The following is a 27,643-nucleotide window of genomic DNA, read 5'->3' on the forward strand; positions in this document are numbered from 1 at the left end:
CTGTGACAGCTGTTACATTTTACAATCCTATACAGTCTCAAAGGGCTGCAGTCCAGACGCGCATATATGCTGGCCATCTTTCAAGGATATTTCTTAAAATAAAAGAAAATTCCAAGATGGCCAGGGTGCATTGCGCACAGGTAGGTGGCAGCCAGATGTGATTTTGTTTTCTTTTGTTTGAAGAAAGATCATTTCACGTTGCCCTTTGTGAAGGAAAAACAAAAGTTGCACATTGTGTATGCCCGCTCGCAGGAGGAATCCGCGGTTAGATAGAAAACCCATCAGAAAGAGCCTCACCGAAGGGAAGCGCACCTGTGCTTCTGATGGACAGGGCCCAGGGAGCGCCTTCAATGTATACCTGTGCTTCTGATGGACAGGGCCCAGGGAGCGTCTTCAATGTATACCTGTGCTTCTGATGGACAGGGCCCAGGGAGCGTCTTCAATGTATACCTGTGCTTCTGATGGACAGGGCCCAGGGAGCGTCTTCAATGTATACCTGTGCTTCTGATGGACAGGGCCCAGGGAGCGTCTTCAATGTATACCTGTGCTTCTGATGGACAGGGCCCAGGGAGCGTCTTCAATGTATACCTGTGCTTCTGATGGACAGGGCCCAGGGAGCGTCTTCAATGTATACCTGTGCTTCTGATGGACAGGGCCCAGGGAGCGTCTTCAATGTATACCTGTGCTTCTGATGGACAGGGCCCAGGGAGCGTCTTCAATGTATACCTGTGCTTCTGATGGACAGGGCCCAGGGAGCGTCTTCAATGTATACCTGTGCTTCTGATGGACAGGGCCCAGGGAGCGTCTTCAATGTATACCTGTGCTTCTGATGGACAGGGCCCAGGGAGCGTCTTCAATGTGTACATGTGCTTCTGATGGACAGGGCCCAGGGGGCGTCTTCAATGTGTGCCTGTGCTTCTGATGGACAGGGCCCAGGGAGCGCCTTCAATGTGCACCTGTGCTTCTGATGGACAGGGCCCAGGGAGCGTCTTCAACGTGTACCTGTGCTTCTGATGTAGAGGGCCCAGGGAGCGTCTTCAATGTGTACCTGTGCTTCTGATGGACAGGGCCCAGGGGGCGTCTTCAATGTGTACATGTGCTTCTGATGGACAGGGCCCAGGGGGCGTCTTCAATGTGTGCCTGTGCATCTGATGGACAGGGCCCAGGGAGCGTCTTCAATGTGTACCTGTGCTTCTGATGGACAGGGCCCAGGGAGCGTCTTCAACGTGTACCTGTGCTTCTGATGGAGAGGGCCCAGGGAGCGTCTTCAATGTGGACCTGTGCTTCTGAAGAACAGGGCCCCGGGAGCGTCTTCAATGTGTACCTGTGCTTCTGATGGACAGGGCCCAGGGAGCGTCTTCAATGTGTACCTGTGCTTCTGATGGACAGGGCCCAGGGAGCGTCTTCAACGTGTACCTGTGCTTCTGATGGAGAGGGCCCAGGGAGCGTCTTCAATGTGTACCTGTGCTTCTGATGGACAGGGCCCAGGGGGCGTCTTCAATGTGTACATGTGCTTCTGATGGACAGGGCCCAGGGGGCGTCTTCAATGTGTGCCTGTGCTTCTGATGGACAGGGCCCAGGGAGCGTCTTCAATGTGTACCTGTGCTTCTGATGGACAGGGCCCAGGGGGCGTCTTCAATGTGTACCTGTGCTTCTGATGGACAGGGCCCAGGGGGCGTCTTCAATGTGTACATGTGCTTCTGATGGACAGGGCCCAGGGGGCGTCTTCAATGTGTGCCTGTGCTTCTGATGGACAGGGCCCAGGGAGCGCCTTCAATGTGCACCTGTGCTTCTGATGGACAGGGCCCAGGGAGCGTCTTCAACGTGTACCTGTGCTTCTGATGGAGAGGGCCCAGGGAGCGTCTTCAATGTGTACCTGTGCTTCTGATGGACAGGGCCCAGGGGGCGTCTTCAATGTGTACATGTGCTTCTGATGGACAGGGCCCAGGGGGCGTCTTCAATGTGTGCCTGTGCATCTGATGGACAGGGCCCAGGGAGCGTCTTCAATGTGTACCTGTGCTTCTGATGGACAGGGCCCAGGGGGCGTCTTCAATGTGTACCTGTGCTTCTGATGGACAGGGCCCAGGGGGCGTCTTCAATGTGCACCTGTGCTTCTGATGGACAGGGCCCAGGGGGCGTCTTCAATGTGTACCTATGCTTCTGATGAACAGGGCCCAGGGAGCGTCTTCAATGTGTACCTGTGCTTCTGATGGACAGGGCCCAGGGAGCGTCTTCAATGTGCACCTGTGCTTCTGATGGACAGGGCCCAGGTAGCGTTCAATGTGTACCTGTGCTTCTGATGGACAGGGCCCAGGGGGCGTCTTCAATGTGTACCTGTGCTTCTGATGGACAGGGCCCAGGGAGCGTCTTCAATGTGTACCTGTGCTTCTGATGGACAGGGCCCTGGGAGCGCCTTCAATGTGTACCTGTACTTCTGATGGACAGGGCCCAGGGGGCGTCTTCAATGTGTACCTGTGCTTCTGATGGACAGGGCCCTGGGAGCGCCTTCAATGTGTACATGCGCTTCTGATGGACAGGGCCCAGGGGGCGTTTCAATGTGTACCTGTGCTTCTGATGGACAGGGCCCAGGGAGCGTTCAATGTGTACCTGTGCTTCTGATGGACAGGGCTCGACAGGGCTCAGGGGGCGTCTTCAATGTGTACCTGTGCTTCTGATGGACAGGCCCAGGAGGTGTCTTCAATGTGTGCCTGTTCTTCTGATGGACAGGGCCCAGGGAGCGTCTTCAATGTGTACCTGTGCTTCTGATGGACAGGGCCCAGGGAGCGTCTTCAATGTGTACCTGTGCTTCTGATGGACAGGGCCCAGGGAGCGTCTTCAATGTGTACCTGCTCTTCTGATGGACAGGGTCCAGGGGCCATCTTCAATGTGTACCTGTGCTTCTGATGGACAGGGCCAGGGGAGCGCCTTCAATGTGTACCTGTGCATCTGATGGACAGGGCCCAGGGAGCGTCTTCAATGTGTACCTGTGCTTCTGATGGACAGGGCCCAGGGGGCGTCTTCAATGAGTACCTGTGCTTCTGATGGACAGGGCCCAGGGGGCGTCTTCAATGTGCACCTGTGCTTCTGATGGACAGGGCCCAGGGGGCGTCTTCAATGTGTACCTGTGCTTCTGATGGACAGGGCCCAGGGGGCGTCTTCAATGTGTACCTGTTCTTCTGATGGACAGGGCCCAGGTGGCGTCTTCAATGTGTACCTGTGCTTCTGATGGACAGGGCCCAGGGAGCGTCTTCAATGTGCACCTGTGCTTCTGATGGACAGGGCCCAGGGAGCGCCTTCAATGTGCACCTGTGCTTCTGATGGACAGGGCCCAGGGAGCGTCTTCAACGTGTACCTGTGCTTCTGATGGAGAGGGCCCAGGGAGCGTCTTCAATGTGTACCTGTGCTTCTGATGGACAGGGCCCAGGGGGCGTCTTCAACGTGTACATGTGCTTCTGATGGACAGGGCCCAGGGGGCGTCTTCAATGTGTGCCTGTGCTTCTGATGGACAGGGCCCAGGGAGCGTCTTCAATGTGTACCTGTGCTTCTGATGGACAGGGCCCAGGGGGCGTCTTCAATGTGTACCTGTGCTTCTGATGGACAGGGCCCAGGGGGCGTCTTCAATGTGCACCTGTGCTTCTGATGGACAGGGCCCAGGGGGCGTCTTCAATGTGTACCTATGCTTCTGATGAACAGGGCCCAGGGAGCGTCTTCAATGTGTACCTGTGCTTCTGATGGACAGGGCCCAGGGAGCGTCTTCAATGTGCACCTGTGCTTCTGATGGACAGGGCCCAGGTAGCGTTCAATGTGTACCTGTGCTTCTGATGGACAGGGCCCAGGGGGCGTCTTCAATGTGTACCTGTGCTTCTCATGGACAGGGCCCAGGGAGCGTCTTCAATGTGTACCTGTGCTTCTGATGGACAGGGCCCTGGGAGCGCCTTCAATGTGTACCTGTACTTCTGATGGACAGGGCCCAGGGGGCGTCTTCAATGTGTACCTGTGCTTCTGATGGACAGGGCCCTGGGAGCGCCTTCAATGTGTACATGCGCTTCTGATGGACAGGGCCCAGGGGGCGTTTCAATGTGTACCTGTGCTTCTGATGGACAGGGCCCAGGGAGCGTTCAATGTGTACCTGTGCTTCTGATGGACAGGGCTCGACAGGGCTCAGGGGGCGTCTTCAATGTGTACCTGTGCTTCTGATGGACAGGCCCAGGAGGTGTCTTCAATGTGTGCCTGTTCTTCTGATGGACAGGGCCCAGGGAGCGTCTTCAATGTGTACCTGTGCTTCTGATGGACAGGGCCCAGGGAGCGTCTTCAATGTGTACCTGTGCTTCTGATGGACAGGGCCCTGGGAGCGTCTTCAATGTGTACCTGTGCTTCTGATGGACATGTGTACCTGTTCTTCTGATGGACAGGGCCCAGGGAGCGTCTTCAATGTGTACCTGCTCTTCTGATGGACAGGGTCCAGGGGCCATCTTCAATGTGTACCTGTGCTTCTGATGGACAGGGCCAGGGGAGCGCCTTCAATGTGTACCTGTGCATCTGATGGACAGGGCCCAGGGAGCGTCTTCAATGTGTACCTGTGCTTCTGATGGACAGGGCCCAGGAAGCGTCTTCAATGTGTACCTGTGCTTCTGATGGACAGGGCCCAGGGGGCGTCTTCAATGTGTACCTGTTCTTCTGATGGACAGGGCCCAGGTGGCGTCTTCAATGTGTACCTGTGCTTCTGATGGACAGGGCCCAGGGAGCGTCTTCAATGTGCACCTGAGCTTCTGATGGACAGGGCCAGGGGAGCGCCTTCAATGTGCACCTGTGCTTCTGATGGACAGGGCCCAGGGGGCGTCTTCAATGTGTACCTGTGCTTCTGATGGACAGGGCCCAGGGGGCGTCTTCAATGTGCACCTGTGCTTCTGATGGACAGGGCCCAGGGGGCGTTCAATGTGTACCTGTGCTTCTGATGGACAGGGCCCAGGGAGCGTCTTCAATGTGTACCTGTGCTTCTGATGGACAGGGCCCAGGGGGCGCCTTCAATGTGTACCTGTGCTTCTGATGGACAGGGCCCAGGGGGCGTCTTCAATGTGTACCTGTGCTTCTGATGGACAGGGCCCAGGGAGCGTCTTCATTGTGTACCTGTGCTTCTGATGGACAGGGCCCAGGGAGCGTTCAATGTGTACCTGTGCTTCTAATGGACAGGGCCCAGGGAGCGTCTTCATTGTGTACCTGTGCTTCTGATGGACAGGGCCCAGGGAGCGTCTTCAATGTGTACCTGTGCTTCTGAAGAACAGGGCCCAGGGGGCGTCTTCAATGTGTACCTGTGCTTCTGATGGACAGGGCCCAGGGGGCGTCTTCAATGTGCACCTGTGCTTCTGATGGACAGGGCCCAGGGGGCGTTCAATGTGTACCTGTGCTTCTGATGGACAGGGCCCAGGGGGCGTCTTCAATGTGTACCTGTGCTTCTGATGGACAGGGCCCAGGGGGCGCCTTCAATGTGTACCTGTGCTTCTGATGGACAGGGCCCAGGGGGCGTCTTCAATGTGTACCTGTGCTTCTGATGGACAGGGCCCAGGGAGCGTCTTCATTGTGTACCTGTGCTTCTGATGGACAGGGCCCAGGGAGCGTCTTCAATGTGGACCTGTGCTTCTGAAGAACAGGGCCCAGGGGGCGTCTTCAATGTGTACATGTGCTTCTGATGGACAGGGCCCATGGGGCGTTCAATGTGTACCTGTGCATCTGAAGGACAGGGCCCAGGGAGCGTCTTCAATGTGTACCTGTGCTTCTGATGGACAGGGCCCAGGTAGCGTTCAATGTGTACCTGTGCTTCTGATGGACAGGGCCCAGGGGGCGTCTTCAATGTGTACCTGTGCTTCTGATGGACAGGGCCCAGGGGGCTTTCAATGTGTGCCTGTGCATCTGATGGACAGGGCCCAGGGAGCGTCTTCAATGTGTACCTGTGCTTCTGATGGACAGGGCCCAGGTAGCGTTCAATGTGTACCCGTGCTTCTGATGGACAGGGCCCAGGGAGCGTCTTCAATGTGTACCTGTGCTTCTGATGGACAGGGCCCAGGGAGCGTCTTCAATGTGTACCTGTGCTTCTGATGGACAGGGTCCAGGGAGCGTCTTCAATGTGTACCTGTGCTTCTGATGGACAGGGCCCAGGGAGCATCTTCAATGCTTCCATCAATCTGGAGACGGTCGTCCCAGGTCCCTGCCTGGGCTTCGCCAGACCCTCCAGGGTTCCTTCAGGCCGCCCTCCTTCCTCCAGGATGAACTCTCAGGCAGGTCTGTTTTGGAGGCAGAAGTCCCTGCCTTCTGCACAAGGGCTGATAGAGGGGGTGATTCTCAAGGAAAGGGGCAGGAATTGAACTCACTTTGCTCATTGGTAACAAGGAGGGCAGGGGTCTGATACCCATCCTGATTGGTCTCAAGGAGGGCAGGGGTCTGATACCTATCCTCATTGGTCACAAGGAGGGCAGGGGTCTGATACCCATCCTCATTGGTAACAAGGAGGGCAGGGGTCTGATACCCATCCTGATTGGTCACAAGGAGGGCAGAGGTCTGATACCCATCCTGATTGGTCACAAGTAGGGCAGGGGTCTGATACCCATCCTTATTGGTCTCAAGGAGGGCAGGGGTCTGATACCCATCCTCATTGGTCTCAAGGAGGGCAGGGGTCTGATACCCATCCTGATTGGTCACAAGGAGGGCAGGGGTCTGATACCCATCCTTATTGGTCACAAGGAGGGCAGGGGTCTGATATCCATCCTCATTGGTCTCAAGGAGGGCAGGGGTCTGATACCCATCCTAATTGGTCTCAAGGAGGGCAGGGGTCTGATACCCATCCACATTGGTCACAAGGAGGGCAGAGATCTGATATCCATCCTCATTGGTCACAAGGGTTGCAGGGGTCTGATACCCATCCTCATTGGTCACAAGGAGGGTAGGGGTCTGATACCCATCCTCATTGGTCACAAGGAGGGCAGGGGCCTGATACCTATCGTCATTGGTCACAAGGAGGGCAGGGGTCTGATAGCCATCCTCATTGGTCACAAGGAGGGCAGGGGTCTGATACCCATCCTTATTGGTCACTGGAAGGGCAGGGGTCTGATACCCACCCTCAACCTTCAACTCTTGGCGCGGGACAAGTTCATGGTGTCCGCGCCAAGGACTCTTACTTTCATCAACCAGTCTTCCTTGACCACAGACCTCACTCAAAGATGAGGGTGGATTCCAGCACGAGCACTTCATGGTCTTGCCGCTTCGCCTGGCGAGAGCGCCATGAGATTTCACAGACATGTTGGCAGTCGGGGCAGCTTGACTGCGGGGGTCAGAAGCCCAGATACTTTTATACTTGGAATTCTTACTGGTGAAGGCAAGGTCTCTGGCGCTGGTCAAGAAACATCTTTGGTGCACCAGGACTCTTCTTCTCAAGTTGGGCTTTCCTATCAAGAGCGAGAAGTTGAACCTTATACTCCTGAAGGGGCTGATCTTATCGGGGCGTTCCTGCATAAAAATGTGGAGAGACTTTCTATTTTCCTCATCCTCAGAGGATCGCAGATATTCAGGATATGATTCTGATCTTTCAGATTCAGAGAGCGGTCCAGTTCTGCAAGTCCTGATCCTACTGGGTTGCATGACCCTGTGCATCCTATTGGTGCAGCCCCTGGATGTCTAAGGCGAGCCCCCCAGCAATGCCTACAGCTCCAACACCGAGGAGTCTCCTGCCTCAGGTGCAAACACTGGAGTCAGTCCATTCAGACCTACACCGGTGCATGTGTCCCTGTCATCTGTGGGTGGATTATCCCGGCAATCCTCTGCAGGTACAGGCAATGTTCATGGAAACCTTTTTGGGCTGGAGCACACATCTAGGCAACACGACAGCACAAAGTACTGATAGTGCATGGGGGCAAAGGTTAAACATTAACATGTAGAGCTAAGTCATTTTTGCTATGATTGCCTTCCTCCCTTCCATCTGATAGAGCATGAGTCAGGATCCAGCAACACCACTTTCCATCATATCACCAGACAGGGGTGTGTGGAGTTGAAGCCCCTGGCTCTAGGGTGGTGGACCCAGCAACAGGCCATTGAGCCAGGAGCAGCACTTCTTGAGCCTCTCTCAATGTGACAATTGACTCTCCTTGGAGGACCAAGCGATGGAACCTTTTCTTAGCAGACAGACATCTTTTCCAGATTAGAGTGTCAATGTGTGAACATCTTTGCCACAGCCCAGAGCAGGAAGTGCCCTCTGTTTTGTGCCATACTCTTCCCTCTGAGAGGTTCTCCTCAGGATACCTCCAGGTTCAGATGACCAAGGGGCCTGCTTTACTATTTGAATGATCCCTCTCCTGTCAGGTGCAAGAACATCAACATAGCCAATCCCAACTGCCCCAGACTTGACAAGGATGCTTTGATAGGCTAACCTGTTGACACTCAGCATCCCCCTTTCTCTCTGCTGCTCAGAAGGTGGGCCTTTGTGCAGCTGCAGGTCAGGTCTTTCACCCTGGATCCCAGACAGTGCTGCTGCATGCCTTGAGATTGAATGGTGCCAGCTAGAGTTGTTTTTCTTACCTTCTGATATTGCAAACATCATAGAAAATAAACATTTCTCTAAGGAGTTCTTGGATTACTTGGGAGTGGATAAGCAAAAAATAGGAGTTGAAAACATGACGAATGGTGTAAACTTTATAAAAATACATTTTTAAACGATGGAGTATGTCAAAGGACATTTTCAGTTTTGGAACAAGCTATATTAGGATCTATCAGAAAATCCACACAAAATCAATGCAGTTCATTGGAAAAAGTTTGTTTAATGAAGTGAGTTAGAAGGGCTGAACTCATTTCAATCACACCTTTCCAAAGTTCTGCGCTTCACAGGGTCTCGTGCCGAGCAGTACTTAGTACTGTGTACAGTAAAAGCTTATTTAGCTGCCCTAACCTACCAACATGTCTCTCCCTGACTAGTCTTCTCTATTTAAGGTGCCACACTTTCTATAAGATTTATACTATAGCCTTATAGCCTGCCAGGCTATACCAGCTATTAAAAGCCCGCTACTGCGTTAAAGACCCAAACCGAAGACGAGGGACTTTAACAAGGTAGTGGAACTTTTATAGCTGGTATAGCCCTGCTACGAAGGGCTATTAGAATATTCTGCCACTAGATGGCAGAATGTTCTAACAAATAAAACACAGGCCTCTAGAAGCTTGAGGCGATTTAAATCCCCTCGAGCTCTGAGAGGCCTTTGTAAGACATTGGAATGTTGCTCTGCAGGCCTTTACCGGCCCGTAGAAGCATGGAGCACTCCATTGTCTTCAATGGAGCTCCCAACATTCCAATGTTCCAAATATATGTTTCCTCCCATTCTGTTTGTTTCTCAGTAGGAACTGAATGTTGTGCTGAACTCCAGTCAAGTCATCTCAATTGGAGCAGATGGACAATTGCCCGGTTCAACTTTTTGTTCTGAAGACAGTCTTCCTGACGGCCATGATGAGCGCATTACTTACCTTCTGTAACACTCTTTCTGGTGGATCCTCTAATCACAGATTCCTCACCTATAGAATATCCCCAAACGCCAGACTGGATCAGGTAGATTTCTCTGCATAGCAGGTGGATACAGTTTGGTGGCTTTGTGGAGCTCTGCGCACCCCCGCCCCCCTCTGGAAATGAAAGCTTGAGACCCATGTAAGCGCCACCTAAACATACTGTTGACGGTTTCTTTCTCAAAACCGTCTGCACCCCTGGGAAACAGAGCTCACAATACAGACCTCCAATTTCGTGCTTTTTAAATTAAAAGAGTCCACTTCAGGGAATAGGGAGGCACAAAGGCAGGGATGAATCTACTGTCAGAGTATCCAGTATTATTCGTATTATTTTATGAAAACTGTATTTGCTGATATTTTATGTCTTTTATCAGTTTGTTTTTTAAAGTGTTGATTGATTCGATAAATTGGAGTTGTTTGTATCTGTTTTTATGTAGAACTCCTTGCAGCTCCAAATCATAATAAATAGTTGAATTGAATCTTCCTTTCACACATTGATGTCAAGTCAGTGATGCTTTATGAACATGTGCACGGATGTCCAAATTGCAGCCTTACAAGTACCCAGGACAGGCGCTCCGAGAGTCAGCGCAATGATAACAGCTGTGGCCCCGGTGGAATAGGCCTCAATTCTTCTGGAGGCCGGTTCTTAGTCAAAGCATAGCAGATCTTAATGCAGAGCCTATACACCTTGATAAAGTTCTTTTCTGAACTGCCTTGCCTTTCTTTGCCCCAGAGAACCTACAATGAGCAGATTGTCCACCAAATGGACTTTGCATGACTAATGTAAAAGCTCAGTGCTCTTCTGGGGTCCAAATGATGGAAGTCTCCCTTTTTCTTGAGGGGAGGGGTGGGGCAAAGATGGTCTGAAGTGTTATTGACTGTCCGACATACAAACCTCTGGTATAAAGCCCACTCTAGTCCTCAGCACTAGTTAGTCTGGAAGTAAAGGTGGTGTAGGGTGGCTGGACCATTGGAGGTTGAAGCTCACTCATGTGAATGGCTGAAGTTACTGCGATGAAAAAACCCCTCTGGGTGGTCAGGAGATGTAGTGGACAGCAGAGTTAATGGCTTAAAAGGATGCACATAAAGGACCAAACAAAGGTCCAACTGTGGCATCAGAAAGGGCTTAGGAGGAATCAGGTGGAGTAAACATTTGAGAAAGCACAACAGGCGATATGAACAAAGAAGGTTTGTCCGGTAAAGGCAAAAAGACTAAAAGGGCAAACCCATAACCTTTAACCATGCCCACTGCAAATCTTTGCTGGGTCAAAAATAAAACAAATAAGACCGCTTGGCCTTCAGTTCAGTTCAAAGCTTTATTCGAATTGAATTTACAATTCATAAAAGTATACAGATAAAATCACAATTAATATTCCATCTTTATCACTCAAGCTTTAAGCAGCACTAAAAATATATATTTTTTAAAAATATTAAAAGGGTTAAAAGAGAAGTATAAAACAATACAATCGGGTTGCAAACATATTGATTATTTATAGTAAATTGGCTATTGCTATTCCATAATTATGGTCCTTCTCACTCTTAGGATTGCATTCAAATAGGAGCTCACTGTACTAATGGTAAGGCAATCATCTAAAGTCCTTAATCTATTGTAGGCATCTCTGGCTTTTCTTAATCCCCAGACTAATAAGAGAGGTTTCAAAATGTGTCGCCTGGGGTGGCTGTATAAAGTGCAAAAAAGAGTGCAATGAATATTTGATTAGTATGATTTATCATCACAAGGACAGCGTCTTTTTTCTCTCGCCCAATCATTACATGTCGGGAATGTTACAAGTCTGTAAAAGGTTTCCAGGCGGAAGTACGTCAGGAGCCTACGATGATGCAGGGGTTGGTCTAATACAAGATACAGCTGAGTGCCCCTTTGGGAGGTCACCTCATCGTGGCTCATGACAGTTATTTTAGTCCTTTCAGCCTTCCATCTTTGCAATTCCAAAAGAGTCTTTTTTAGCATGAGTCGCGAGAGCTGTTCCAGTGAAACCGGATTGGAGAAATATTCAGGGTGACCAATCTCGCTGACAAAATTCTTGATGTACCTGAACCATTTAATGTTTTTTGTCCCCTCACAGGCTAAACAGTCCTCTATAATGGATCTATTCAATCCTGTGGCTGGGTTAGTCCAGACATTATGCCAGAGTAAAACAGGGGCTAATTCTATAGTATCCCTGATATGAAGGAGGGCAACTTCAGCGTGTAACACATATATGGAGGTACTCTTTGGTGTGGCTATTAAGAATCGCAGAAACCTGTTCTCGATTCGCTGTATTGCATCTACTTGCTGCCAGCCCCAAATACCCGCCCCATAAGTACCAGTGGTCACGCATTTGGATTTGAATATTTGGAATAGCTCCCTAACTGGCCTGGTCCCTATTTTTTTTGCAAAATTCAGAAGAGCACCAGTTGCTCTATTAAATGCTATGGCCCTTGCATTCACAGCGGGTTCCACGTACCCCGCCTATCGAAGTGCACGCCTAAATAGCAAAAAATGTCGGCTAATTCCGCCCGTCTATCATCTAAGATAATTGGACATGGTGTTCTTTGTTTGTTTGGGCCACATGACATGGTAAATGTCTTAGAGACATTTACACGTAGACCCCTGAGCTTCATAAAATTTGAGAAGCACTCTACCGCTTTTTGGAGGCCTCCTTTCTTCCTTCTGGCCAGGCGACACGATAGTTTCGCCTTGCCATTTGTACCTGTGGTCTATCTATTGGTGTAACATGCAGAGCTTGTTTAAGTTCCCTCAGAGCCCTAGTGCAATTTGGGTCAAACCACCCAGGGGTTCTCTTAACTACATTGCGCGGGATTCTGGTCAAAAGCTGTTTAATTGAGGAGCAGATTTTTTTAAAGGAATCCAAGATGAGCTCTTCATCCTCTTCTAAGGTCAGGCATGTGTTAATTTCCTTAAGGGAGCTAGTTACTAGGTTTTTTAGAAAAGTAGCTGGGATTAACTTCTCCCATTTAATGCAAAATCCATTTTGCTGACCAAGGATGGGATTAAGGTCATAGTTACAGTGAGTATTATAATGTTGCACTTCCCGGTTTAATTTAAAAGTAACTGAGATCGGATAGTGATCACTTATACCACTAGTAAGTGTCTCCCAATTAGTAACTAGTGGAACATAACGGGACGAAAGTAGAGTAAAATCAATGATTGTTTTTGCCCCTCTTGCATTGAAGGTAGGGGTAAATAATTTAGGCAGGGAGCAGGCCTCATTAATAAATGCCAGTGAATGATCTGCTAGTAGAATATTAAGCATATCCCCTAGTTTTGTGTGGACAAAATGGCTAGAAGCCCCCTGGTTTTCATCTTCCCAACAGCACACTCCGTATAAGCTCATCGGACATAATGGACAATTAAAATCCCCTACCCACAGAAGAGCCATGTCCCCCGGGCAGTTATCATAGATGTTCTTGAGGGTGCCTGACAATTCCTTAATGACAGTTTCCAGGTGTGCCATGGGGATATTGTTATAAAAATTAACAATAGCAAGATTTTTTAAAGAACCCCATGTTACCATTAGTATTTGATAATAAATCCTATCCAAAAAGCTCTTAAGGACAGTGGGGCCGGTGTGAATCGACGAATATATAGACAATCCTCCCTTATGTCTACACCTTTTGCTAGGGACTGCCAAAGTAAAAAAGGTTTTATATCCTAGCAAATGGGCTTGCTCGATGGCCCATGTTTCCTGAAGGGCTATGATAGAGTGGGTCATAGTTATTGATTTCCAGGCCGCGTCATTGATTTTTGAGGCGAGGCCCGCTGTATTCCATGAGATTATGCTACCGGGAGTTTCAGTATTGATTAACCATGGTGAATTAGTAGATGTTAGAGAAGCCAACTCCGATGAAAGTCAAGTCAAGTCAAGTCAAGAGATTTATATAGCGCGCTACATACCCAGAGGGTCTCAAGGCGCTTGAAGAAGGGTGGGGAATTACTTCTCGAATATCCATGTTTTAAGTTGCTTTCTGAATGCTAGGTGGTTCTGAGTAAGGCGAAGGTGAGTGGGAAGTGAGTTCCAGGTTTTAGCTGCCAGGTAGGAGAAGGATCTCCCTCCCATGGTGGTTTTGTTGATGCGAGGTACAGTGGCAAGGGCTTGGTTTGAGGATCGTAGCTGGTGGGAGGGGGTGTAGAAGGACAGTCGTGTGTTGAGGCATTCGGGTCCAATTTTGTAAAGTGCTTTGTGTGCGTGGGTTAGGAGACGGAAAGTAATCCTCTTATTGATGGGGAGCCAGTGGAGGTTTTTCAGGTGCCCAGAGATGTGTTTTTTACGCGGGATGTCTAATATGAGCCTGGCTGAAGCGTTCTGGATGCGTTGGAGTTTTTTCTGGAGTTTTGCGGTGGTACCGGCGTATAGGGTGTTTCCGTAGTCCAGGCGGCTCGTGACCAGTGCGTGGGTGACTGTTTTTCTAGTTTCGGTGGGGATCCAACGAAATGTTTTTTTGAGCATGCGAAGAATGTTGAAGCAAGATGAAGAAACGGCGTTGACTTGTCTGTTCATCGAGAGTGAGGAATCTAGGATGACTCCCAGGTTCCGTGCGTGGTCAGTCGGGATGGGTGCTTTTCCAAGGGCCTCCGGCCACCAAGAGTCATCCCAGGCGGAGGGGGAGGTGCCTAGGATGAGGACTTCTGTTTTGTCTGAGTTCAGTTTCAGACGGCTGTGCTTCATCCATTCGGCTACTTCTTTCATTCCTTCATGCAGGTTGGTTTTGGCAGTGTTAGGGTCTCTGGTGAGAGATGGGATCAGTTGAGTGTCATCGGCGTAGGAGATGATGTTGAGGTAGTGTTGGCGTGCGATGGTCGCGAGGGGGCTCATGTATACGTTGAAGAGGGTGGGGCTGAGTGAAGATCCTTGTGGTACGCCGCAGATGACTTCAGAGGCCTCTGACTTGAGTGGTGGAAGGCGGACTCTCTGGGTTCTTCCGGTGAGGAATGAGGTGATCCATTCCAGTGCTTTTCCTTGGATTCCGACGTTTTTGAGGCGCTGTAGAAGGGTGCTATGACAGACTGTGTCGAAGGCAGCGGAGAGGTCGAGGAGGATGAGGGCGACTGTGTCTCCATTGTCCAGTAGAGTTCGAATGTCGTCTGTTGCTGCGATGAGGGCGGTTTCAGTGCTGTGTTTGGCTCGGAAGCCGGACTGTGAGGAGTCGAGGGATTTGTTGGTTTCGAGGAAGGCGGCGAGCTGGTTGTTGACCGCTTTCTCGATGACTTTGGCCGGGAATGGAAGGAGCGAGATAGGGCGGTAGTTTTTGAGTTCGGTGGGGTCTGCTGTGGGTTTCTTCAGAAGGGCGCTGAGTTCGGCGTGTTTCCAACTTTCCGGGAAGGTTGCGGAGTTGAGGGAGCAATTGATGACGTCTCAGAGGTGTGGTGCTATAATGGAGTCTGCTTTGTTAAAGATGTGGTGAGGGCATGGGTCTGTGGGGGATCCTGAGTGGATAGAGTTCATCAGATGGATGGTGTCTTCAGTGGAGATAGGGTTCCAGTCATTGAGGGTGTTCAAGGAGGGTGGGGGTCCTGCAGAGGGTTGGGTGGGTTGGTCTTCGGGTCGGTTGTCGAAGCTGTTGTGGATGTCTGCAATTTTGTTGTGGAAGAATGAGGCTAGGGAGTCGCAGAGGGCTTGAGAGGGGGTGATGTCGTTGGAGTTGGCTGAGGGGTTGGTAAATTCCTTGACGATGTTGAATAATTCCTTGCTGTTGTGGGCGTCCTTGAAAGCGGCTTTCTTGGCATTCCGGATCAGTTGGTGGTGTATGCGGGTGGCGTTTTTGAAGGCGTCTTTGGTGCTGGTGTTTGGGTCTTTTTTCCAGGCCTTCTCAAGGAAGCGACAGAGTTTCTTGGATTTCTTAAGATCATCGTTGAACCAGGAGGCCTTCTTGCTGCCTAGTTTGATTTGTCGTTTTTTCCGTGGAGCTAGGATGTCGGCACTGTTGGATAACCATTGGGTGAAGTTAGTGGCTGCTTGGTCGGGGTTTGAGGAGTGGACGGGGGGGTATTGAAGAAGCGATGAGGAGATCTGGTTGATGGTGACTTTGTTCCAGTTTCTTCGCAGAGTGGGTTGGGGATGGTTGTTGAATGTTGACTTGTTGTAGGTAAAGTGAACGCAGCTGTGGTCAGTCCAGAGGAGAGCTGTGGTGTGGCTGAAGGAGACATGTTTGCTGGAGGTGAAGATAGGGTCAAGTGTGTGACCTGCGATGTGGGTGGGGGTAGTGACAAGTTGTTTAAGTCCGAGATTGGCGAGGTTGTCCAAGAGGGAGGTGGTGTTGCGGTCGTTGTTCTTTTCAAGGTGAAAGTTGAGGTCTCCCAAAAGGATGTAATCCTCTGAGGGGAGCGCGTGTGGAGTGATGAAGTCCGTGATGTCTTCACTAAATTGTTCGCGGGGTCCTGGTGGCCTGTAGAAGAGGGTGCCTCTGAGTGTGGTCTTGGGGTCGATGTGGATCTTGAAGTGAAGGTGTTCAGTGTTGGCGAGATTGACGTCTGAGCTGGTTGAGATGCGGATGGATTTCTTATGGACAATAGCGATGCCTCCTCCTGTTTGGTCGGACCGGTCCTTACGGATGATTTTATAGCCTTCCGGGTTGGCAATGGTGATGTCTGGGGCTGAGGAGGCGTTCATCCATGTTTCTGTTAGGAAGGCGACGTCCGGAGAGATGGTGTCTAGTAGATTCCAGAGGTTGATGGCGTGCCTGTGGACTGAGCGGGTGTTGAGCAGGATGCATTTTAGGTGGTTGGGGTCGGATGTCTGTTGTGTGTTCGTAGATGAGGAGTTGTTCTTGGTGCCGTCGAACTTGCAGGAGTTGCAAGAGAAGGGTCCATGGGTGTGTCCAGGAGCGGCTTGGATGCAGTTGGGGGAACGGCCGGGGTTAAGGGCTAGGAGGGTGGTGGCATCATAAGTAATGCGGGAGGGGTGGGTGGTACGGGGGCCAGGGGGTCTGGTGCTGGGCGCGGTCCAGGCGCGGACGGGCGTAGACAGGCTTACCTTTGGCGATGATGGTATTTCTTCCCCTAATAGTTGTGTTTGAGGCTGAGGGACTTTCTTGTTGTAAGATTCCTGTATACATGTGATTTGTACAGGTACCAAGGTTTGTTCTTGGGAGTTTAATTTAGCTTTTATATCTTTATTCTCACCAGTCGGAGACATGTTAATAGAGAACCCCGTCCGTCATTCACAGTCATCAAAACCTGAAAAGACTTCGAATCTGTTAGGAACTTCCAGTGGAGTGAATGGCAGCAAGTGATCCATTCTCCTGTTTTCTTGCAGGTGGACCATGTTCCTAATACCATTACTATGTCCCCTGTAGGGTACAGTGTCCCACTCAAATACATTTTTAACAGTCATAGGATTGGACATTATAGGTACCACCAGGGATCTTTGGTAAAAATAGGTCAGTTCACAGGGAACAATGGAATTACCAACGTTCCCTGGGATCCAATTTAGAATATGTCTCACCGCTCCGGTATCTCTAAAGTTTATAACTATTAAGTCACCCTTGATATTTTTCTCTTGGCTCCCCAACCAGGAGACTCGACGAACATGCATAATCTCGCCTTTGATGTTAAAAGGGAGCGGTCTGTTCAGGCTGAGCCAATGCATGGTGTTATTTTTTAGCTGGGTGTACCCTTCCCTTCTGCCCTCCTCTAATGTGGGAACACCCGTGAGCACAAATACAAATGGGACCGCTTCTGGGGGTAATTCAACTTGGCGGTCCCTGTGTTTCTCTGCTCTAACCGGGCTTGCCCTCCCCCTTATCTCCCGCTTATTCCCAGTGTCGAAGTTTCCCCCCCCCCTTCGGGGTTTCGCTAATAACAAGCGGCACTGGATGGTGGACTGTTTTAGGAGGATTTGCCCTCTGCTGGTTTCGATTCATGGGTTTACTAGCTGGATTTAGGCCCTTTTGGACAACAGGGGTAGTAGGTATCTTTGTAGTTACAGGGGGTAGGGCTAGTTTCACATTATCTTTGGGTAACCTAGCTTTGTTACTAATGGTCAGTTCCAAGTCCCCCAGCCGTTGCTCTACCCTCTTCAGCCTCTCTAATATGGGTAGTGTGAATGATCTGAGTAGATGTTCAATACTTTCAAGGGAGACGGCAGACAATGGTTCATTGGACGTACAAATCAACGAATTTGCTAAACCATGTGTGAGTGGAGTCAATGTAGGGGTATTTGGGGTTAATGTTATTTCTTGGGGAACCATTTGGGTTGAATCAGGTATTAATCTTACCTTTGGTGTGGGTACAGATGTTACACTGACCTTTGTAGCTTTGCCAAAATCAGAATGGCTGATCTTGCCTCTTTGTGGGACGCCACCCCTCCTCCTTCTTTTATTTGGTGGCTGACCATGGACTTTGGGCACAACTCATTTCCTGACCTTCTTTTTGGTCGTCTCAATTACTACTCGAGATGACTCGGGTATGACATCTATCCCCATGCTAGGGTTACTAACAATAGTTACATTGGTTATGTCCATATTATTAAGTGCATCCGGTGTGGGGGGCGTATCTCTCAAAAGTATGGGAATGCCCTGTGTATATTAAGGATCCTCTTTTTCTGTGGCCAGGCCTGCACCAGATGGACTAATCTGAGGTGCTAGGGCCAAAGGAGGTCTACTTTTAATACATTCAATAGAGCGGCGTCGCTCCGCCCTGCGCTCAGCCAATGCGCACTCCCTTTCCGTATCAAAGGTGAACTTTATGAAATATTTATCAAGTGTGCCTTGACTATTTCCCCCCACATTTGCAGGTGTAGTTATTTCAGAAATAGTATCCATGGTAAATGATCAACCAGATGTTATTCCCAACTTAATTTTAGAGCGGGGCTGAAGATGTTTTTATACTTCTTCTAAGTTACTTTCCTCCAGCACAAGCCGCGTGCAGTGGTGGTAAATCAAGACCCCAAGTGATCTCCCCTCAGCGGCGACGCTCAGCTTGTGAAGTGTACTGAGGAAGGCAGCAGGGAGGGCGGACAGGGAAAATGTCAACAGTGTGGGGTGATCTTTGAAAATTAGTTTCAACAGATGGACGTATCAGGGCAGTAGTTTGAATGGGAGCAAGAGAGTGGCCCCAGCCCGGCCTCCTTCGGCCAACGAACGGCCAAAAAACGGCCCGCCCTTTGCCCAGGCTTCGCCCGTTGTTATAGCGCCTCCTGGCGTGAACTCTGGCGGAAACGGCACTCTGGCCGCAAGGGCACCTGGATAGTGTAGTTTGCCCCTCGGTCCCCCCCCACTGCGGATTTGCACGAGTGTTGCTTGCTGCGGCGGAAGGGAGAGACTGGTTACGGCGTTGGGCGTTGGGCTTGGCGAATTCAAATTCGGGGCAAAAGATTCTCCGGCAGCAGGATGCCCAAAGGTAAAGTAAGTTCAATGAGGCCCCCGCTCCACCAAGGGGGTGTTCGTTGTTATAGCGCCTCCTGGCACGACCTCCGGCAGGAAACGGCACTCTGGCCGCAAGGGCACCTGGATAGTGTAGTTTGCCCCTCGGTCCCCCCCCCCACTCCGGCCGCACACGAGTGTTGCTTGCTGCGGCGGCCGGGAGAGACCGGTTACGGCGTTGGGCTTGGCGAATTCAAATGCGGGCCAAAAGATTCTCCGGCAGCAGGATGCCCAAAGGGAAAGTAAGTTCAATAAGGCCCCCGCTCCACCAAGGGGGTGCTCGTTGTTATAGCGCCTCCTGGCGCGACCTCCGGCAGAAACGGCACTCTGGCCGCAAGGGCACCTGGATAGTGTAGTTTGCCCGTCGGCCCCCCCCCCCACTGCGGCCGCGCACGAGTGTTGCTTGCTGCGGCGGCAGGGAGAGACCGGTTACGGCATTGGGCGTTGGGCTTGGCGAATTCAAATGCAGGCCAAAAGATTCTCCGGCAGCAGGATGCCCAAAGGGAAAGTTAGTTCAATAAGGCCCCCGCTCCACCAAGGGGGTGTTCGTTGTTATAGCGCCTCCTGGCGCGACCTCCGGCGGAAACGGCACTCTGGCCGCAAGGGCACCTGGATAGTGTAGTTTGCCCCTCGGTCCCCCCCCCACTGCCGCCGTGCACGAGTGTTGCTTGCTGCGGCGGCAGGGAGAGACCGGTTACGGCGTAGGGCGTTGGGGGTGGCGAATACAAATGCGGGCCAAAAGGTTCTCCGGCAGCAGGATGCCCAAAGAGAAAGTAAGTTCAATAAGGCCCCCGCTCCACCAAGGGGGTGTTCGTTGTTATAGCGCCTCCTGGCACGACCTCCAGCAGAAACGCTCTCTGGCCGCAAGGGCACCTGGATAGTGTAGTTTGCCCCTCGGTCCCCCCCCACTGCGGCCGCGCATGAGTGTTGCTAGCTGCGGCGGCAGGGAGAGAACGGTTACGGCGTTGGGCGTTGGGCTTGGCGAATTCAAATGCGGGCCAAAAGATTCTCCGGCAGCAGGATGCCCAAAGGGAAAGTAAGTTCAATAAATTGGAGTTGTTTGTATCTGTTTTTATGTAGAACTCCTTGCAGCTCCAAATCATAATAAATAGTTGAATTGAATCTTCCTTTCACACATTGATGTCAAGTCAGTGATGCTTTATGAACATGTGCACGGATGTCCAAATTGCAGCCTTACAAGTACCCAGGACAGGCGCTCCGAGAGTCAGCGCAATGATAACAGCTGTGGCCCCGGTGGAATAGGCCTCAATTCTTCTGGAGGCCGGTTCTTAGTCAAAGCATAGCAGATCTTAATGCAGAGCCTATACACCTTGATAAAGTTCTTTTCTGAACTGCCTTGCCTTTCTTTGCCCCAGAGAACCTACAATGAGCAGATTGTCCACCAAATGGACTTTGCATGACTAATGTAAAAGCTCAGTGCTCTTCTGGGGTCCAAATGATGGAAGTCTCCTTTTTTCTTGAGGGGAGGGGTGGGGCAAAGATGGTCTGAAGTGTTATTGACTGTCCGACATACAAACCTCTGGTATAAAGCCCACTCTAGTCCTCAGCACTAGTTAGTCTGGAAGTAAAGGTGGTGTAGGGTGGCTGGACCATTGGAGGTTGAAGCTCACTCATGTGAATGGCTGAAGTTACTGCGATGAAAAAACCCCTCTGGATGGTCAGGAGATGTAGTGGACAGCAGAGTTAATGGCTCAAATGGATGCACATAAAGGACCAAACAAAGGTCCAACTGTGGCATCAGAAAGGGCTTAGGAGGAATCAGGTGGAGTAAACATTTGAGAAAGCACAACAGGCGATATGAACAAAGAAGGTTTGTCCGGTAAAGGCAAAAAGACTAAAAGGGCAAACCCATAACCTTTAACCATGCCCACTGCAAATCTTTGCTGGGTCAAAAATAAAACAAATAAGACCGCTTGGCCTACAATGTGTCCATATTGCGGATGCCACATCAAACCACAAACTTACCCAGAGTTCAGCATGAACATTTTGTAGAAGGAATTCTGGCCACAAGGATGACATCAACATCTTTTGGGAGAAGAATGGATGCAGTCAAATGCCATGGCTCAATCTTCACGCAAGAAGATGTAAACTGTGCAGGTCCAAGAAGATCCTACCAAAGCAGCAGTCTGATGTAAGGGAACATGCTCATTCCCAGAAGTTTGAGGTACCACACTCTGCTGGTCAAACCCGCAGCCACTAGTATGACTTGGGACCAGTGGCTCTTGATCTTCTTCAGAAATTGAGGCAGCGGTGGAAAAGCATACAGAGTCCCAAGCTCCACTCCAGGCAGAAGGAGTCTCTGAGACAGAGACTTCTTGGGAACTCTGGTGCACAATAGTGCTGACATTGAGCGTTCTCAGCTGTAGAAAAGAGATCGATTCAGGGTTCTGCCCACTGCAGGAAGATGCCCTCACCATCTTTGGGTGCAACTTTCCCTCCTAGCGATGAGCACCCTGTCGGCTCCACGACTTCGGAAATTCTGGGACACTATCATTACCACCCACATGGGGACAAGCAGTGGGGCTCCCTGTACAAGACATCACCAAATTTAACCGATCCATGTTTCTGAGAAAAGCCCACTACAAAATGATGTACGACGGGTATCTTTATCCCCAGAAACTGCACTATATTGTTCCCTAGCACTTCAAATAAATGCTGGAGGGGCTGCGGTTTGCTGGGAGACTTCTGCCACATTTGGGGGGACTGCCCCTCTATCCAACCGTTTTGGAACAAAGTACCCTTGCAAATCAAACCGATTCTAGGCTACCCTTCCCCAGACAACATTGAACACACTCTCCTGCGAATGCAGGATCCTAGTCTGAAATACTAAATACAAGGGGATCGCTCTAGTGTGTGGCTATGCCTGGGAGCGGCCAAAATGGCAATAGCCGCAGCCTGTAAAAGAGCAGAGTCCCCTCCCTTACGCAATGGCATTCTAGGCTATGGTGGCTCTAGCCCCTGAAAAAATCAAGGATATCGTAGAGGACACAAGCGAGGGGTTTGACTAGAGCTGGACCCCGCTGCTGGGATATTCATCAGAGGGGTGGCCCCTGTTTGCTTATGGCCGCAGACTGAGAGCCCTCTACCTCTTTCAAATATAAAGGATCAAGGGACTCCTCTGGTTCCCAGAGGGTAAAGCCCTCCTGGTGCACCTTTCATATTTCGCCCAGCACGGCACCAGCTTACTCTGACTCGCGTCTTCCTCCTTCCCACAGGCGCTGCCCTTCCTAACTTGTCCCTGCCTTCGTTAAACGCGTTCCAGGTAACTATTCTATCATGTGTGCCTGCTGCAATTGACCTGCCTTCCCCAGGCCTTTACTTCAATTGTCCTCCTTTCCCTTAGATTGCTCTTCGATTGCCCTCGCCCATTGACCTATGAACATCAGGGCCATCGGCTCTTTCACAAGTATGTTTTACCTTTTTTGTCGCGCACCAGCCCGCCCGAGGTAGCTTCCTAGTACTCACCCTCTGCTTCTCTTATAGCACAGACGGGACTCACTCTAAATTCCAGGGCACCCACCCAGACCAGCCAGCAGCCCGCCTCTCTCTCACAATTACAAGGTAAAACTTCCTTTTTTTCCCCCTCCCCCCCATCACCCCCAGCCACGGGGACACCCTAGCACCTAGCACCCCCTGGGCATTTTATATCACGATTCACTTGCCCAATCTGTAGTTACACTCATTTTTCACTGCACTTACTACGCGCTATGACTCTTAGACCTCTGTCACAGCCCCCCACACTCTTTACATGCTCACCATTCGTCGGGTTGTCAGCTCACGCTGACACCCTTTATGTGTACTCCTGTCCCCCTGGCATGTCATCCACCAGCTTCACACCCACTGACGCAATTTCCTCCTACCTCCCATGGTTCCGACTAAAGGCTACCTAACCACCATCATGCATGCAGACCCTATCTAGGACATTCCTTCCCACTCCCCTACCTTTCTGCCACCCAGCCCCCCCTATCCAAACCCCCTTTTCACCCTCCCTGACCTGACCCTTTTTCCCCGCAGCACTTCCTGAACCCGACAACCCTGTCCTCAAGACAATCCCGACTCACGGGGATCGAAACGCCGTTGACATCACAGCGCAACTCTATGGCGCATCTAACATCTTTGGCTCTTGAAAAATGTTGAAACCATGACCTAAGTGACCAAAAACTAAGTCTCGCTGAGCCAACACTGTATATTTCTTTGTCACCTTGCGCCGTTCACGCTGTTCACGTTCAGCACTTGCATCATCACCTTTCACTTATTGTATATATCACTACTCACCAAGTGCCTTCGGGTTGTCACATGATTTCTTCTGTACAGTGCTGCCAAACTGTATTTCCATGTGAAACGCCCTTTTTTGAATTTGTGAATTACAAGCTCTTAAACCGCATGAGTCTCCTGGCCTCTTTCTCATGTAATGCTGACTGCATACATCATTGAACTGCCTTAAATTGATACCTGTTGGGAATTGTTTTTATAAGCATCCTACACCCATCCCGATGTGGTTTATGGGTTTTACTCCTGTTATTTTTTCACATGTTTTATTCTGGCTGCAGTGACGCGTTGCGTATGGGTGCGCAAGCAATAATCATATTTGCTTCCCGAATCGATGTAAGTTGTGCATGTGTAGCCCTGCTGGGCTGGACTTATGTTGTGGGATTGAATTGACACTCTACCTTGCTGCCGACCTCGCTGGGGACAGAGAAGCGAGTACTGCACTGCCCACAAACGCTGCCAGATACCGCCACCAGTCAATCCACGCCGCCGCAGCCTCTCCACTCGTGCGCGGCCGCTGTGATTGGAGGACCGAGGGGAGCTGGGAACTACACATCCCAAGCTCCTTTGCGGCCCTGACAAGGGGGATTTCGCGCCAGGAGGCGCCATAAAACCGACGTCACCCCCGGTGGAGAGAGGGATTAAATTGACACCCTACCTTGCTGCCGACCTCGCTGGGGACAGAGAAGCGAGTACTGCACTGCCCACAAATGCTGCCAGATACCGCCACCGGTCACTCCACACCGCCGCAGCCTCTCCACTCGTGCGCGGCCGCTGTGATTGGAGGACCGAGGGGAGCTGGGAACTACACATCCCAAGCTCCCTCGCGGCCCTGACAAGGGGGATTTTGCGCCAGGAGGCGCCATAAAACCGACATCACCCCCGCTTCGCGGGAGCGCCAGGCGAAGCCCGGGCAAAGGGCAGGCCCTCTACAGCCCTCAGATGCCGGAAGAGGCTGGGCTGGGGCACCCCCTAAATCCTTCCTACTGTCACATAAAAGGCATCACTGCAACCAGATCATTAAACGGATACTCAAGCTGCCCACGCTGTGTCTAACTGGTGATTGAGTATGAGGAAGGTATCCAAAAGCTCCAGGATGCCCACCCTAAGATCTAGTACCAAACAAAAGGTGGACACCCCACAGCCAGTACCTACACTCACAGCAATTGATAAAATGCTACAGCAGACAATAGGGGTTGTAGCCAATGCGATAGCAAATACAGAGAGAAGGATGTCCCTACCACCAATGACAATTATCCAAGATACACAAAAAGCGGCACCTGATCTGTCAGTAGTCACTTTAGATGCTACAGACGACCCAGACACTAGCCTCGGTGTCACTTCCTCCTTTGCTGAGCTTCCATGTGCCCAGGCCCCCACTGAGACCACGAGGGATACAGTGAATATCCATACCAATTTAAGCACCATATGTGACACTGAAAAGGCGATCTCAAATAATATGGAAGAAAAAAGGTCCAGAGAAGGTCAAAAACAGGGAAAAAAAGGGACAAAACAAAATAATAAATCATAATTTAGTAGCACCCATAATCACCTCCACACCAGGAATACCCTGCCGGGTTGCAAATATGGTAGCCGACCTGAAAGCAGACCTAGAAGACACAATCATTGCCCAAATCAAGCCCCTTATGTCAAAAATCGACAGACTAACATCTTTAATAAACAATAAGGGGGTTGGCCCCACTAGGCAACTGGGACAGGATAATGCACTATCCAAAGCGGGACAAGACGGGGGCATGTCCAACAAGACACCAAAAACAAGGCAGCGCTAGCTAATGAATCTACTGCAAACAAACTAAAGAAAGTCAGGCAAATGAATACCCCAATAGTACAAAAAGCCCCAATACCCTCTAACCCTTGCAGCTCTAATGAGACAACACAGAGCCAAACAAAACAATGCAAAAGAACTCCCCAAGTTTCAATTGAAAAAACAGATCAAACCCCAAAAGAAAAGACTACCGCAAACCCCCGTCCTTCAAAGAATGCACCTGAAAAAATTAGATCAACCCAATTTCGGTCAATCAATCTTCCACCAGAAGCTTTGCCCTTTGTGGTCATATTGACAGGAGTTCCACCACTAAAAGAAGGAAAAAGGGAAACACACTTGGAACTAAGAAATAAATGTGTGCAATGGCTGCAGATAAATAGACCTCTACCTCCAAATATCTGTGGCGAAATACTTACAGTAAGAAGGGGAGAGTGGATCGGGAGAGGAATAAAAACAATAGCAGGGGACATAATAACAGTCAACTTTAGAGACATTGCAGCAGTGAATTATATATGCAATGCACCCCCTAGTGGATCTCATACACAAATTCACCCCTTACATTTATCGTTTTTTTACCCGTATACACCCCAAAGACCAGTGCAGACAAATAGAATCCCTATGAGCAGGGTTCCACAGATGGAACCTCAGTATAGACCCACCCAATGGCAAATGCCTTACCAAGCCACTCCAGTTTATGACCCTTTCCTACCTCAACATGTGCACTTGAACAGGTTCAGTGCCCTTCAGCCATGCCACCGGACTCCACTGGACGGACCACAGCTGCGTCCACTTCAGCTTCAGAAGGACCACGATCCACCACCACCAGCAACAGGTTGCACGCAGAAGCTGGAACAAGATCACAGCCGACCAGCTTCCGACCTCCCTGAGCATGAACCCTCCCACCAGCGCAACAAACCCAAGCCAGGCGGCCACCAACCTCGCGAAGTGGATCAGCAACTGCGCAGACGACCTCGCCCCTCTGAAGACCCCGCCTAGCAGACCCGGTAGCAAGAAAGCCCCATGGTCCACCGACAAACTCAAGAGCTCCAAGAAGAACTGCCGAGCCCTCGAGAGAACATGGCGCAGAGACCCAACACCGGACAACATGACTGCCCTCAAGCTCGCCACCCAAAAACACCACCAACTCATCCACGCCACCAAGAAAACCGCATTCAAGGAATGACTGGATAACAACACACACAACAGCAAGGAACTCTTCAACATCGTTAAAGAGCTCTCCAACCCCAACGCCGGAAGCAACGACATCACCCCTTCGCAAGACCTCTGCAACTTCCTCGCCTCCTACTTCCACAACAAGATCGCGGACATACACAACAGCTTCAGCACTCAACCAACGCACGCCACGACCGAACCACCGCCCCCCACCACCACCCTCCGCGCCTGGACCCCGATCAGCACCGAAGACACCGTCCGCACAATGAACTCCGTCCACTCCTGATCTCCTACCGACCCCTGCCCTCACCACGTCTTCAACAAGGCCGACGCTGTTATCGCACCCCACCTGTGGGACATCATCAACACCTCCTTCGACACCGCTACCTTCCCAGAGAGCTGGAAGCACGCCGAACTCAGCGCTCTACTAAAGAAGCCATCAGCCGACCCCACCGACCTCAAGAACTACCGCCCCATCTCGCTGCTCCCGTTTCCTGCTAAAGTCATCGAGAAGACCGTCAACAAGCAGCTGGCCGCCTTCCTCGAGACGAACGGATCCCTCGACCTCTCGCAGTCTGGCTTCCGGGCCAACCACAGCACCGAGACCTCCCTGATCGCAGCCACCGATGACATTCGAGCACTGCTTGAAAACTGAGAAACAGCAGCCCTCATCCTCCTAGACCTCTCCGAGGCCTTCGACACAGTCTGCCACCGTACACTAGTGCAGCGACTCAGCAACGTCGGAATCCAGGAGAAGGCACTGAAGTGGATCATCTTCTTCCTCGCCGGAAGGACACAGAGAGTCCGCCTCCCCCGTTCAGATCTGAAGCCACCGAAGTCATCTGCGGCGTTCCTCAAGGCTCCTCGCTCAGTCCAACCCTCTTCAACGTCTACATGAGCCCCCTCACAGACATCGCACGCCAGCACAACCTCAACATCATCTCCTACGCCGACGACACCCAGCTGATTCTCTCCCTCACCAACGACCCCGCCACCACCAGAGCCAACCTTCACGAAGGGATGAAAGAGGTAGCCGAATGGATGAAACTGAACTCGGACAAGACGGAAGTCCTCATCCTGGGATCCTCACCCTCCGCCTGGGATGACTCCTGGTGGCCCCCCGCCCTAGGCAGCGCACCCAAACCAACAGACCACGCACGCAACCTGGGCTTCATCCTGGACTCCTCCCTCTCCATGACCAGACAAGGCAACGCCGTCTCCTCGTCGTGCTTCAACATCCTGCGCATGCTACGTAAGATCTTCCGATGGTTCCCCACAGAGACCAGGAAGACGGTCACCCAGGCCCTCGTCACCAGCCGTCTGGACTACGGCAACTCCCTCTCCGCCGGAACCACCGCCAAACTCCAGAAGAGACTCCAGCGGATCCAGAATGCCTCAGCACGACTCATCCTGGACATCCCCCGTCGCAGCCACATCTCCGGACACCTGAGAGACCTGCACTGGCTCCCGGTCAACAAGAGA

The sequence above is a fragment of the Lissotriton vulgaris genome, chromosome 5, assembly GCF_964263255.1.
Source record: "Lissotriton vulgaris chromosome 5, aLisVul1.2, whole genome shotgun sequence".
Taxonomy (NCBI): domain Eukaryota; kingdom Metazoa; phylum Chordata; class Amphibia; order Caudata; family Salamandridae; genus Lissotriton; species Lissotriton vulgaris.